General features: G+C 42.8%; 1 protein-coding gene across 3 annotated transcripts in view; it reads right to left on the bottom strand.

Moving 5' to 3' along the window:
- hoxc13a (homeobox C13a) overlaps positions 1–15,182 on the bottom strand; it is a 60,773-nt gene that overhangs the window by 19,401 nt on the left and 26,190 nt on the right. The window lies entirely within an intron of this gene.

Raw genomic sequence — 15,182 nt, 5'->3', positions numbered from 1 at the left:
ACACACACACACACACACACACACACACTCTAAGAGTTCCGACATATTTAATGTTTCCACTGTCGCGTTCTCTTTGATTTCTCCTGCATTAAATGCAAAAGTGGCGCACCAACACAACGCAGTTCACCGCAACAACGAAGCAGCGATGAGCAAAAAAATATTTTAAAAAACTGTTGGATTTTTATCAAGCGAACGTAAAATGGTGAAAGGACGGTGAAGACACACAGGGGCGAGTTTAGGCGACGGAAGTGTTGAGGAACACACTGCAGTCTGCAGTCCTCAGATTGTTGGGGGGGGGGGGCACAGGACTGGCAGGCCCGCCACCACCACGCTGACCTTCCTTTAGTGAACTTGTTCTTGACCTTGTCAATAAGATCCAGCGCGACGTGTATGAACTGGAGGAGAGGGCGATGACGCGTCTGCTCGAGGCCTTGGGGGACCGGAGGAGATCGATACCGACGCCCCCGCCGATCAGACACGAGGCGCGGGCACTCCTGCTGCTGCGGCATCGCCAGGAATCCAGCAGCCCTCAGTGTCCGCGGCTGGATCTTTTTAATCAGTTCACCAGAGCGGTGTGGTGAGCGGGATATATTTAGTGTGAGCTGGCCGAGACATGGAGCGGGGCACCGCGCAGGGAAGCACCGCGGCCCCTAAATTCCGTCTCGACTTTCATCTTAATTTGATTTTCCAAAAACTGTCTCTTAATACGTCCAGAACGCACGTTTATCGTGGCCTGCAATGAGTCGTGCAGCCAGCGGGGCTGCGGGAGAGAGCAGACAGGACAAACCCACACATGGACGCGTCTAGTCGGAAGTCCAAGTTCAAGTTAAGAGGCGGTCGCTGCATCCAGACAGCAAAACAAAAGACACACACGTTCATCGTCAATCATCTCACTCGGTCGCCCAGAAGGAAGAAAACGCTCTCCCAGCACATTTGACGCCAGATACAAGTATGCATACACATCCCTCACGTGCAGAAACAGCTCATTATAAAGTGCATCAAAGTGCAACTGAGGAAAACCAGCAGAGGAACGTGGCGGAGCTTCTGGTTGCTCGCCTGATTTCTGAGGGGTTTCTGGACGTTGTTCTCATTTTATAGCTCAATGCAAAGCACTTCTGGGTTGTACGGTGCCGGGGTGAAGAGAATGTTGGCTGGAGCAGAACCGGAGAACCGGAGCCACACGGAAAATACAAAGACAGAAAACCTGAAGACTGCGGCTGTTTGATTCCTGTTAGGGCGCAAAGTCTGGAGCTCAGAGTGATGATGATGATGATGAAGATAGAAAAAGTATTCAAAGTGGCACATTTCACGTTTGTTCCCTGGCAAATGAACTCATTCACGCCCCGTCCCCCACACCGTCGAGCACGTGACGTGCAATTAGTAACCACACGTGAACGATGCAGCAGCGCGTGCAGCCTGACACCGGAAGGCCGCGTCCAAATTCAACCCGAGAGGGAATTTTTGGTCTCCGTCTCTCTCTGCGCGTTTGGTAAAATCACACATAGTTTGGAGGCCAAATCTCGCTCCGGTATTCGGTGCCTGGTGTGGAAACTTAAAGCGGTTTGGTGCAGAGCGAGTTGAAATATTAAATATTGAATATGAAATCATAATCGATGGATTCTGGATTTGAACGCGAGAGCAGCAGAAGGTGGCAGTTGGAAGATTTAAATTAAGATTTTTTTGGAAACCTCACGAACTCTCCTTATAGGCGCTTTTCTGACATCTTTCATAATTATTTGTAGTTATTTAGGCATTTGGACTTAAATCCCCGGATGAGACATGACGTAGCTAATTGCGTCGAAACAATCAATTGCAGGTTCCTGCTGCAAATTAATGAAACTATTCAGAACATGAGGACAACTATGATTTTGTGCCGGTTAATATTTTTTCTGGCCTGTTAAACTTCACTCTGACAACAAACAGAAGCCGTGACTTGAGCCAGAAACGTCCTGATCCGGTAGAGCAGAGCAGCTCCAGGCCCCCGACGCGTCCTGGCTGCTGGGAGCCGAACGTCGACGCGAGGCCTTTCCAAGTCCAACTTCCACACGCGGCTGAAGCTCCGAGTTTGAAACCATTAAAAAATCGGAATGTTTCAGTCTGCTTCGGAGCTGACGAGGGTTATTTTTCTGCTCTTGAGCGGGACGGAAGCCTACAGCCTGCGGTGGAGGTGTTGGGTTTGTCCAGGAAGATGAAACGAAACAGCAGAGAGACGCTGAAAAGATTAGCGTTACGCTCCTGAATGCGCCAAACAGAACTGCGGAATTTACGCAACTAGTGCGCCTCACGCCGGAGGTAAAAAAGTGATATTGTTATCACGAATTTAACCAGCTGGTTTGCTTTGGTCCCGTCCTGATGGAGTGAAGACCCGGTTTACCCTACGAGGATAACCGCGACTTTGCGGAAGTCAAAAATCCTCATCATGAAGCTTTTTTTTCATTATTAAGTTGACTCTTAACATTAAAAAATCAAATCAAATCAAGGAGTCAAATAACGACAATATTTAAATTTTAAATAACGAAAGAGCTGCTCATAATGTGAGATGAGCCCACAGACGGATTGTCCTTTAAAGAAAAAAAACTGTGGGATAAACACGTGACTCGTTCAGGGATAAATATTAATCCAAACAGTTTAAATATCTCATGTCTTGTTTCCAACCCTAGCCAGGGTCCACAGTCTGAATCCGCCCCCCCATTGTTCATTTGACGCTATTCTGCACATTCATGGTATTATTGCGGGCTGATAGAATCCGGGCACAGAAACCAGCGCAGGTCTGTGTGCACATATTGCGCACATGGGCAGGATGAACAAGTTCAAGTTCAAAGTCCCTTTGGACCGACAGCCGTGGGTGTGCTCCTGCACCCCCCTCATAAACAAGCCCCTGGTAGACCTGGGAGCCAACGAAATCAGCTGCCATCGTCTGATCAGAGGCTCGGCGTCCCCAGCTGGAGGCAGGCCGGGGGGAACCAGCTGGAGGCAGGCCGGGGGGAACCAGCTCCAGCTGACCAGGCTGTGATCCAAACGCTGCGCGACTGATTTCCTTTGGAATCACATCAGAACCTCTGTCCACACACAAATGAAGAACTCCAAAATTCGGCTTTCACCCCGAATCTATTTTTATTTCGATCTTCAAGGTGCTTCTTTTTTCGGAGGAGAAACTGCTTTTTTTTCTCGCACCGGAGAAAATAAAAATCATCAATTTGAAAATGGGTCAGAACGAAGGGGAATCCTCTCAACAGTCACATCCATGACTTTTACCGCATTTTAACCACTTTTTTAACTCAACGACAACAACAAAATAGCCAGCATGCACGAGTGCCTGGTAAATACAAATCTAGTCAAACTTCAATAATTTGAGCCTGATGAAATAACGGCATGTATTAAAATGTGGGGATTAAAAATAGGAATTCCTTCATTTCCTAATTTTGTATCCAGATCCTAAATCTTCTGTTGGTTCTTTGGGATTTTAAATGTCTGCGCGTCGTTTAAATTTACGTTTTTCTACATGGAGTGAACGAATTTGCAGCGCTTACATTTTCATATTGAAGACGCGTCCTCCTTTAATTTGCGAAGTTTCATTTCATGGGGGGGGGGGGGGGGTCAAAACTCAAAAACATCCGAGCCAAAATAGCACCTGCGCGTCAAAGCTTTAAATAATACTTTTAAATTGCATTATTAACACTTGAGAAGGCTGTAAAATGGCCCGCATCACACGCGTGAGAGAGTTTTACGTCTTACGTGGAAACAATTTTAAGAGGACGGAGATACAAGTTTGCAAATTAATGCCCAACATCAGTTTTTTTTAAATGACTTAAAAAAAACCATCTTGGATTATCACGCAATAACAAACAAAAATTAGATTCGAAATTGGATGAAGTCGTTTCGAGTGGCAGAACTAATCAGAACTCGTTAGTAATACAGGTCAGGAGACACCACAAGAGACGAGCCATGTTTGAGACCAAGACTGCAGAGATCAGCTGTCGGGGCCGAACTGCGCGTCCGTCAGGGGAAACAGAAAATACTCTATTATTTTGGTGAAATACTGCCATTGTTTTTCCCATGGAAACGTTCGTCAATTAAATGTAGTGTGTGTGTGTGTGTGTGTGTGTGTGTGTGTGTGTGTGTGTGTGTGTGTGTGTGTGTGTGTGTTGCTGCTGGACGGCTGCGGGAGTTTCAGACGAACGCAATCTAATATTACAGCAGTTACACGTGATTCACTCTATTAACATTCAGCTGACGACGCGAACACAGTGGCACCTTGTAAATGGGCCGTGAATGAAGAAGCCTGAGCCAGGAAGTTGATCAGATATGTTCTAATAAATAATCCAACTCTGGTGGTTCAATAAACACCTTGGGACGCATCTCCCAGCCTGGACTGGTCTCATGTTCTCTTCAGCCTGCTTTGGCTGGTGTGGACAACTGCAAATACCTTCAAGTATTCATATTTGCTCAGGACAATAATTTAGGTCAGGCTTGACAAATTTTGGCTGAATCTGGGTTGGAACCTTCGCCCAAAAGATGAGCAGGACACAAAGCAGATTCAGTGTTTAACCAAACAACAGAATTCTAAAAACCACACATGAAACTGAGCGAGCCACAAATTCTCAAAGATGAGAAACTGATTTGTGAGTTTCAAGCGGAGGCCAAACGTGAGCTGGAGCTGCTGAGGATCGGCTCTGTAAAGGAGTGAACATCTGCTGCAGCGCCACATGAGCAGAAATGGCCTCCTGGTCGTCACTGAAGCAAGACTACACAAAGGTTGTTTTTACTACAAATCTCACTTTGCGGAAGCCGGATGTAGCAGGTGACCGACCACCTGTGCTGGATCCAGCCTCCTCCTCGGTTTTGTTGAACAGCAAACTGATACTAGTGTTTTCATTCATGAAATCCTCTGCATTACAATTTTTTTAAATACTTATCGCAGCAATTACAGTCTACATTCAAAAAGCTCCTGTTAATTTTACTGATTTGTCTAAAATATTCAGGAAAATATACTTTGATGTATTTCTGCATTTTGCATCGTTGTGGTCTGAGAATATGAGAGTGTGGCTGTGCGGCTTTGACCATTTTGCGCGTGTCTGTTCTAATAATTATGCAGGACAGGGTGCCAACATTGTTGGACACCTTCAGTTTGAACATTTCACTCAGATTAGACTCTTTATGAGACCAGAGCACGGCTTTGTGTGTTTTACCATCTGTACTCTTGTGGACGCGTCCTTGTCTTATGGCTGCGTGATGAGAAACTTAAATGTGCTGAACTAAAGAGTTAAATATCTTAAGTTTTGAAACAACATATTTGAAGAAATCCTTACTGAGGTGCAACGCATCTGAATAGAAATGCCTTCATTAACGTCTCCGCTGTGCCAGTACTGTGACATTCTGCAAAATATTGAGGGACAACAGGAAGTTCTCTCAGGACTGCAGTTCATAGCAACGTCCTCGCTGGCTGCTGAATGAGAGTCATGAGGTTAGCGGAGCTCTCAGGTTAGCAGACCGGGAGACATACTGCATCCCATCGGCACAGTTTTCCCCACTCAGACGGTTCTAGTACAGATGTGCACACTGGCTTGACTCAGATGTTCAACGCCGACTGATGGACTTTGTTCATTCGACTGAGAGGAAAATCCGGTTGTTTCAAACACTCCCCGGCTTCCATACCCAGAGCCACCGTGTGTGAGTGGGTGGGAGCAGCACACCAAAGGAGATTTATTTGGAGAGATCAATACCAGCCTTTACACAAAAAAAAAAACTTCTATTGGAAAAATGGGTCAAGATCCATTTACGGAGATTCAGTACAATTATGTCTCATTCTGCTTGTGCACACTTTTCAATGGTCAAGCTGTTGACATCAAAGTTACATTCTGAACAAGCACAAGTCACAGAAAGAGGACGTTTGTGCTCCCAGTTAGTTGATGAACTCGTCTTCAAGCGTCCAAATACATTCAACACAAATACAGTGAATGGACCTGCAAGACTTTAGGTTTGGGTCTGCAAAACTTTTAAGGAAAATTATGTTTCATGTGAAATTTTAGATAAATTCTCTCTCAAAGAGCACAATTCTCAAATTAAATTCTTCATTATTGTCAGTAATTTCCTTGCACGCCAACCATTTGCCGCTGATGTAGATTACTGGGAATGTTACTGGTCTCTGTCGATGTCGTGCACTGCTCTTCACACACTCATTACACTGCAAACACTGATGTATTCTAACCTCATATCTCCTTGTATTCAGTTGCTCTAAATCTTCGACTGGTTTCACTATTTTGGTATTACATTTATGACCTATATATATATATAAATATCTGCTAAATTATCCAATTTCATTTCTGTTTTGTTATTTTTAGTGGGATTAATTAATTCAATTTAATTTAAATAACTCAGTATTTGGGGTACATTTTACTCGCAGATGAAGAGCATTATTTTAGTAGATATTTCATGTCCTGAGTTCGGCCAATTCAGCCTGGCTGCAAAATTCCAGGTGGCTGCAGCAGGTTTCTATTAGTGACTCAGGAAATAAAAAATCTTCGCATCACTTTTTCATGCTCACTTCCATGTTTTTAATTCTTGGTCATCATAAATGTGCCAGAATGTATTTTTAAATGTGCAAGAAATGTGCATAAAAGCCAGAAAAATCTACAGTAAATTACGGCAGACAATGTGGGGGCGTCTCAGCAGAACCGGCCCTGAGGAACACCATCGACTCAATAAGCAGCTGGGAAAGTTTGGTATTCACAAAGTTTACACTACAAAGCTTTCAAAGTCTTCACAACATGACTTTTTTATTAAAGTTGTTGTGGTGTGATTTGTGCCAGACAGGATATTTAGTTGTAAAAATGGATGTCCCGAGGAAAAAAAGTGATACGATTAGTTTGTGTGCTGATTTGCAGAGAGCTGCCAAAAAAGAAAAAAAAGATGTGAAGGACTGGATTGGGACAATTGCTGCCGGCACATGTTCAAAATAGCCTGTTTCAAAAGTGTTAATTTCACATGCGCACACGCGTTGCAACTGTGTTGAAAGAGTTCATCGTTACAGACGAACCTTCATGGTGTCTGGAGCTCTCATGGCTGAAGTTCACTTCAGACGAAGCTGTAAATTTGGCCCATTAGAAAATCTGATGTGGCTGTGACACATTTTGTCCTGCGTCTTTGAAAATTTCACACAGTGTTAAACTAACAAGGAGCAAACATCTTTGCCTCTGAACTGGAGATTTAGTTGGTGAGCTCCAAAGTGTCCTTATGTGGGAAATCACTGCAGTTTGTTGTGTGTGTGTGTGTGTGTGTGGGGGGGGGGGGGGATCTGGCACTATGGACTCAGAACCTTTACAAAGCAGTCTGGTCTCTGACCAAACTCCCTTCAGAAAATTAGTGATTCTATGGAATCAGTGTTCAATAGTCGGCCTGCAAACACCTGGCTTCAGGGCTCACATTTGTCCAGCAGGCACAGCTCCTGGGCCTCCAGCAGCGAGTTGGTGTTAGCACCAAGCAAGCAGCCGTGAGCTCCTGATGAACTGCTGCTGCTGTCAAGAGCGCCCTCACCCTCCACCTCCGGCTGGAACGCTAACTGCCGGTTAGCCAGATTTTTGTTTGTCTGCAGAAGTCACTGCCAGTATAGGACTGTTCAATGCACAGGTACAGCTTAGCTTTAATTAAGGTCTGATTAGCGCCTATGAGGAGAGTTCGTGAGGTTCCCAAAAAAATCTTAAACTAATTTAAATCTTCAAACTGCCACCTCCTGCTGCTCTCGCGTTCAAATCCAGAATCCATCGATTATGATTTCATATTTAATATTTAATATTTCAACTCGCTCTGCACCAAACCGCTTTAAGTTTCCACACCAGGCACCGAATACCGGAGCGAGATTTGGCCTCCAAACTATGTGTGATTTTACCAAGGTCAAAAGCCTTCATTTCGTTTAATTCATGTCTATCTTAAGACCCAACAGCTCCTGGAAACAGCGTTGCAATACTACAACAAAGTTTAAGGCTGCCGGTGTCAGGATACCCCAGCCAGTATTTACTTTTCAATTTGCAGTATAGTTTCTGGTTGAATGAGCAATTTGAGACACCAACTTGGATTTGGAGATGAGAGACGACATCTAAAACTGGATCGCTTTCTCTCTCAGAGTCTCAGGAATGAAAGGAGCTGGTGATTTCGATGCAGCATTGACTTTAGCAGAGTGGAATTTGGGTGCTGCTCGAGCATGAAGCCCAGGGAGACAGGGAACACATGAGAGTCGCAGCAATTGGCTTTGTGATCAGACTCTCTTGAAGTCAAATGTGGTGGAGCGTAATCATAACTACCATGAGTGATGTAAAATGACGGATAAAAGTTCCTCTGTATGGTTACCTGACAGGAGTCACAGCTCAGGATGTTCATTTCAGGCACAAATACAATTTACTGGAGTACAATCAAATAAACCCTCCTTTCCTTCTGCTCAGTCATAGCACTGCCATCGACTACACGCCAGAAAAAAAACCCAGAATTTTTTTTAATTTGATCATGATTTTCATAATTTACAGACAATTCAAATATTAAAAGATATCATGACCCAGCCATTGTTGCAGCAAACAAAGTTCCTGATTTGAGGTAGTCAACCATAAGTTACTTAGAAGAGGGAAACAAATCAAGTAGGCCAACAGGAACAAATGAGGTCAGAACGAGGAAATCAGGCACAGGGGCTGAAAAGCTGGAAAACAAAGACTGAGTACTACAATGACAAATTGGTACAGAACAAAGGACACGGGCTATAAATAAAAAGGGAGGTGATTGGGAAAGCGGGGAGGGTGTGCACTGTGCAGGAGGGTGAGGAGATCCGTTGATGCATGTTGCAGGAAAACTGGGATCACCACAGGGAAATGGGAGAGGCGGGATCGGGAGACGGCAAAGGTTAGCTCGAAATGTTTAAGGGTTACGTAGTTGAAGAGACCAGAGCATAAAACTATGATGAAGAAAACAGTCAATTGGATCCTGAAGTTGTAACATTTCTAGTTATTTTAGCAGTGTAGGACTTCAATCCTTTCACTTCAGGATTTAGAGTCGATTGTAGGAATGAGCGTCGGTAATCCATTACTTGCCGTACTGAGAAAAATCAAGGGATTTATTTATTTTGTGGTCTGTCTTGTCAGGTTTATGCTCCTAGATCAGTGGCCTACAAAAAATAAACAACACTTCCAGTGCAGTGATCATTTCTTCAAAATAAAAGCAGCAATGCAGTGTTGTCTTATCAGAGCTGGCTTTGACTGCCTTATTCTGAAAGATTTTGACTGGAAGTCCATCGCTTCAGTTGCAGGCTTGATGCCAGTAGCTAAGCTAACATCACTCACTGTCTCATACACAGGTCTCCCAACTCCCTCCCTCTTTACTCTCTTGTCATCTTTGCTTGAGCATCATTCATTAAAGAAGCCGCTAAGCTAGCAAGAGCGCTAAGCTCAAATCTTAATAAACAGCAGCAGATTTTATAAGCCACTTATCACTTGCATTGATAGATAACACCATAGTGGCTGCTTAATATTCATATTATATAATTCCCTTTGTTACTTTTAGCTGAATTAATTTTTTTTAAAGGTTTACTGGTTGTTTAATTGAGAGCAAGCTTTGGATAATGAAGCTCCCTGCTGCTGTGCCTTTGAAGATGTGGTCTACAATTAGATTTCCCTATGTGAGGAATTGACCCCCCTTCACACAGAGGTCAACCTGATTCAGAGATGTTAACCAATTAACAATCAAACTTCTATGACTGGAAATAAGAAAATGCAGCCAAGAGGAAGAGACAAGAGCAAGAACAGTGACGAGAGGAAGGCAGTTTAAGTGGCATGAACTGGGATTTTTGGGCTGATAACTGACATGCAGCTTGTTTGTCCAGTAAAAGATACGAATATCAAATTTGTTCCCATCTAACTGATCATCAGGTCTCTTCTGTAGGAGAATTCACAAATTATGCATATTCTCTTCTGATGACAGCCCACTGGCTGATGCAGACATAAATAGAACGCATAAATGTGTGTAGATTAATTGTCAAAAATACTGGTAGTATTTAAAATAGGTTATGTAGAACATGTCATGTTCATTTCATGACCACTTGAACAAAGCGTGTGAAGACTGCACCCAAAACACACGTGGATGACGCTCTCGCTGAGACATTCATTACAACAACAGGGTCATTTTCTCCAACTGCACAAGCTACAGAGTAAACAGAACCTTTGACCACAGCCATCATGTGACAGCACGTGACCTGTGCAACTGTACAGCTACAGTATTCATAGCAAGCCAAGAGTTAACCAAGGTGACATCAGCAACGAGCTTCTCCATGTAGCTGTAAAAACAAACTCATTCAACTCAGGTAAGTTAACCTAACATCCCCATCAGTCAAATCCCTCTGACTGGAGCGTCTTGTTTCTGGAGACCTTCTCATTCAGTCACAGCAGCAGCTTTGCTCACAAGTTGTTTTCAAAGCCGACACTGGCTGGTGCATTCATACACAGACATTTGTTCATGGAGAAAGATGAAGTAGCATTTAATTTTTAACTGTGTTGACTGTTGTTGGCTGCATGCAATGGTAGCAGCTGCAGTTTACAACTCAATACGTGCTACTCCTCTCCTACTATTACAGTAGTCCACACCACCTTGGGTGTAAAAAGAAAACAATTGCACAGTTGTGAACAGTGCATCAGAGAAAGGTGAAGGCTTGCAAACAAAGAGAAAATCTTCTGCAGGCTCATCTCATGATGTGTTTAACACTGTCGACTGCAGTTAAGTGAAGTTTTCTGCACCATCAGGCTTGATATCGACAACAGAAAGTCACAGATGAACGGAGTTAGCATGTAGCAGGTAAACACGGTCCAGCATTTAGCAGCTGAACAGCCAGAGTGTATTCGACCACAGCAGGGTTAGAGGAGAGTGAACACTGAACTTAATTCTCTGGATAGATAGAAAACCACCACCATTTACATGATTTCGTCGCTCTGGAACTTCCCACTGTGAACTTTTTGCTAACAAGTTTGTCATAGCAATTCAATATCAAAATAGAAGAACACGATTAAGTGCGTACCAAAGACAACAGAAAGAAGATGGGTTTGTTTTGTGTTTTGCTATGCTTGTAGGCACAGTGTTCCTCCATGTCCCATGACACAGCCCTGCACCAGTTTGATAAACATCTGCCAGGTAGTTTTTGCATGCTGCTGCCGACAGACCGATAAACACGGGCGAAAACGGCACCTCTGAGGTAATCTGACAGTCTTTTGTTCAAAACTAGCTTCTGGTTCCCTAAAGAGAGAGACAGACACAGTTTTAAATGTGCACTTGATGTGTCTGACATCTGTTAGTGCTAAGGAGCAGTGTTTTAGTGAGTGGATCTTAATATTGTTATTTGAATCATGCACTCATCTGAGCTGGTTGTGGGGCTAAAGTAGCATGTTAGCATGCCAAATCCAGTCTGAAAACATGCAAAAATGTCTTTTCTGACTGGATTTTGCATCATCATATCTCTCGTTATGCTGATTGGCTGAGGGAGGTTGTGTGTCTGCCTACTCATAGTCATGTTAGATAGGAGGAGATCCAGATGTTGCTGCAGAGCTCACCAGACACCGATGGTAGGATACACATAAGGTGGACTGGGGTCAATGCTGGTCCAGCTCGTCTCATTTTAGTGCCAGCAGTGACAAGCAAACAGTGTTTCAACTGCTCAGACACACATATGATCTTTACATCCCTGCACCAATTTGAACACAATGTGTCCCTTTTTTTTTTAGCATCCCCCAAAACAACCATCAAAAAAAAAAAATTCACATGAGTGTTTGCCGAACGGCCACCACTTGGAGTTCCAATCTGTGATCATTTGCTTCAGAAGAGCTATAAAACCTTTGCTCAGCTATGGTTACAACATCTGCCCCATAGCAATAATCAAACATTACATCCAGAGCAAATTATTCTTCATCAAGCTAAAAGGGTTGGCAGACACATTTCAGTTGCAGCCCACTTGATGCTACATATCCTCCAGTGTTGCACATTTAATACCTATAAAGCAACCATATGTTTCAGTTTCAAATGTGATATGATTCAATCACACACCAGCGCAGAGCCACCATGCAATAACTAACTAGGGGACAGAATATATTTGTTCAGCTGGCCTTGATATCTAAGCATCCCACATGATAAGATCATGTTGAGGAGCACAATTGCAATCGATGCAGTCATTAAAGCTTGAGATGGGAATGATTGGGAATGTCTGAATGACGGTGCCAATCCAGACTGATTCAGATTCCATTCCGTAGTTTGTGCCTGACCATGAACACATCCCAACATGAGACACAACCAGTTCAAATTAATAAAAACACATATAAATGTAGATATTTGTGTATGTTTTTGCTCTCTTAATAAGAAGTGGTGTTTGGCTAACTACAAGCTGATGTAACCTTAAAACCTAACGGCAGCAATGATAATAATCAAGGAAAAAAAGAGCCCCAGAATCAGACCCAGTCTCCATAGTTTCAGATGTGAAAACTGGAATCGGATCAGAACTGAAAAAACGCGGATCGCATCATCGTCAGATTAAGCCAGACAAAGTCATTTGTGACGTGGATTTCAACAAGTCATTCGCTACATGATAAAAAAAAATCGAAAGAAATAAAAAGACACATGAATACACTTAAAAGTGCAGAGGAAACTAAAAATAAACTAAAATAGAGCAAGATGGGTAGTAAAGGAGATTTAACACCGACGCTGGTTACTAAATCAAACTTTTTTCCGTAGCCACTTTGTCAAGCCCACCGTTTAGTTTGTGTTTTAGTTTTTGTTTCCGTCAGTTGTTTTGTACATTAAGACGAAAAATATCCCCAGAAAGAGACAGAAAATGTACAGAGAGACAACATGAATAATTGACACCAATAATCACAGGAGCTACTGTGGTTTTGTTGGTTTCACAGCCGCCTGAAACATTTTCAGAGCCATAATACTCCAAAAGTATCACTGCAACCCTGTTTGATGTACTTCATTTACATTCCATGACACTGTTCAATCACCAAGGCGATTTTCCCCTAGAAATCCTGTGACCACTGTCTTCATGGTGAACTACTTTGAATACAACTAACAAGTGTTTTCCATTTTAGTTTTTATTATTCATTAATCCAAGACATTATTCTTTTCTAACATAATCCAGGACCTATTTTCAATCTTAACCCAACCCAAAAATTTTGTCTCTGCTGTGAGTTTTGGCCTCTAAAATATGCTGGATAACTTCTCACTCCGCCTCTCACCCAATCAGAGCTGGGAAGTATTTGTGTGTATTCTCAGTCCTCCAGGTCATCGTAATTCTCAAAAATAATCAGTTTAGGCAACGAGACTCAACTCTTGTAAGTGAAGACGTTTCGCCTCTTCAGAACTGAAGAAGCTTCTTGGATGAGAGCCACAACGTCTTCATTTACAAGAGTTGAGTCCAGTTGCCGAAACTGATTATTTTTGAGAACAGCTGGGATAGGCTGCAGCCCCCCCCCCCCCAAACCCTTAGCAGGATAAGTGGTATAGACAACAGATGGATGGATGGAATGTCAGAGTTAGATATCAACAGGTCCTTCGCCTCTGCAACAACTCTTTCTCACTGTGCTGTACTCACGATAACAGCCTCATGTATCAGATTCTACAGGACAGGTGAGAGCTCCACTGTTGAAGTAATACTTTGTAATGGTATTAGGAGGGCTATAAACATGTCAGAGCCCAGTAAACAGGTACTCAGAGGGTGAAACATGGGCTGTGGTGTACAAGCATCAATCACAAAGTAATGAACATGAAGTCTGAAACAAACAGCCGGGTATTTGTAGTTAGGAAGGCGATTAAAAGATGCAACAAAAGGACAAACTTGCAAAACAACGGCACGAAAGTGAGAATAAAGTTGATGAAAAATGAGTTATGAAAGTTATCAGATTGTATCAGATCTTCCTCTAAAGCGTCACAGTATTTCTCATTTAATGTCTTTCAGATTTGACGTGAAATTGTGAAAAAATTAAGCAATACCGAGTTGTACGACAAATGAATTCCAAACTAATTAACTGCATGTTATCACACAATCCAGTCTACATGGATGGATGGGAATACGTCACAATTTTCATGTAACGGTAACATGTAGTTGAAGCATTTCAAGGCTACAGTAGAGTATAGATACGCGACAAAAAAAGGGGAACGAGAGGAACGGGAATGATACTCAAACTATTATGTTGCAGTCACAGAATACTACGTAATAAACACAACAGGTGGCACAAGAGATTAATCATAACTTGTCCAGCTGAAAGGATGAACTCTAACACTTTCTCCTTTTGTCGCTGTACACGACCAAAACACCACCTTCTTCTACTCTGTTAGCATCATGCGCAACATTGCCTAGACAGCCGTCTTCAGATGGGGACTGACATCGTTTCATCCAGTTTATTCGCTCTAATCCAGTTGATGGACGTCGTAGTAGTAGGGGTCGTGTTTCTTACTGTAGCAGCTGTCATTTATGGCAACTTAATATTTTTCCTCAAAATCATTCCAAAAACACAACGATTATTACTTTCCTACCAGTGAGAGGAACTTGTACTTCTGGCTGTGTGACGGAATTGTTCAGGGATGTTGAGTGCATCCCCCCTCTTTTGCCCCCCAGACACACAGAGATCTTGCAGAGACAGTGTTGGCTGCCTCAGACATCGAACATAAAGGCTTTACATATTAAAATGTACTCCATGACAGCTGGCTGACTAAAATATATCTAAAGCAGATTACTGCAGTTAACAAAGACTGAAATACTACAGAGTACCGTTTCACTGTAGAAGAGAACTTAGCCTGGACAGTGACTGCTTCTAACTGACAGGATGAATACAGATCTAATTCATAGAACGTCAGTGACATTTGCATCAACATACAGTTCTAACCATTTAAGAATACAATGAAATCCCTATATAATGAGTCGAATTCTTTCCCTTGACACACATTTTAGATGGTTGATACAACCTTTAAGCAAGTGATAAAAAAGCGATAAAACTCAAATTGTTCGATTTTTCTGTGAATTTGAGTCGGTGGATCGACGTACAGGTTGCTGACTACAGCAAACACAACAATGGACTGCACAGATTGTAACCACAAAAAAAAAGATAATAATATCATGATGGCATAGACCCACTATGAGCCATGTCATCTTAAATATTAGCAGACGTTAGCAC

Source organism: Aulostomus chinensis, chromosome 9 (assembly GCF_037954235.1).
Source record: "Aulostomus chinensis isolate RoL2024-O1b breed Wild chromosome 9, RoL_Achi_v1.0, whole genome shotgun sequence".
Lineage (NCBI taxonomy): Eukaryota > Metazoa > Chordata > Actinopteri > Syngnathiformes > Aulostomidae > Aulostomus > Aulostomus chinensis.
This window is presented reverse-complemented; position numbering and strand designations above follow the sequence as displayed.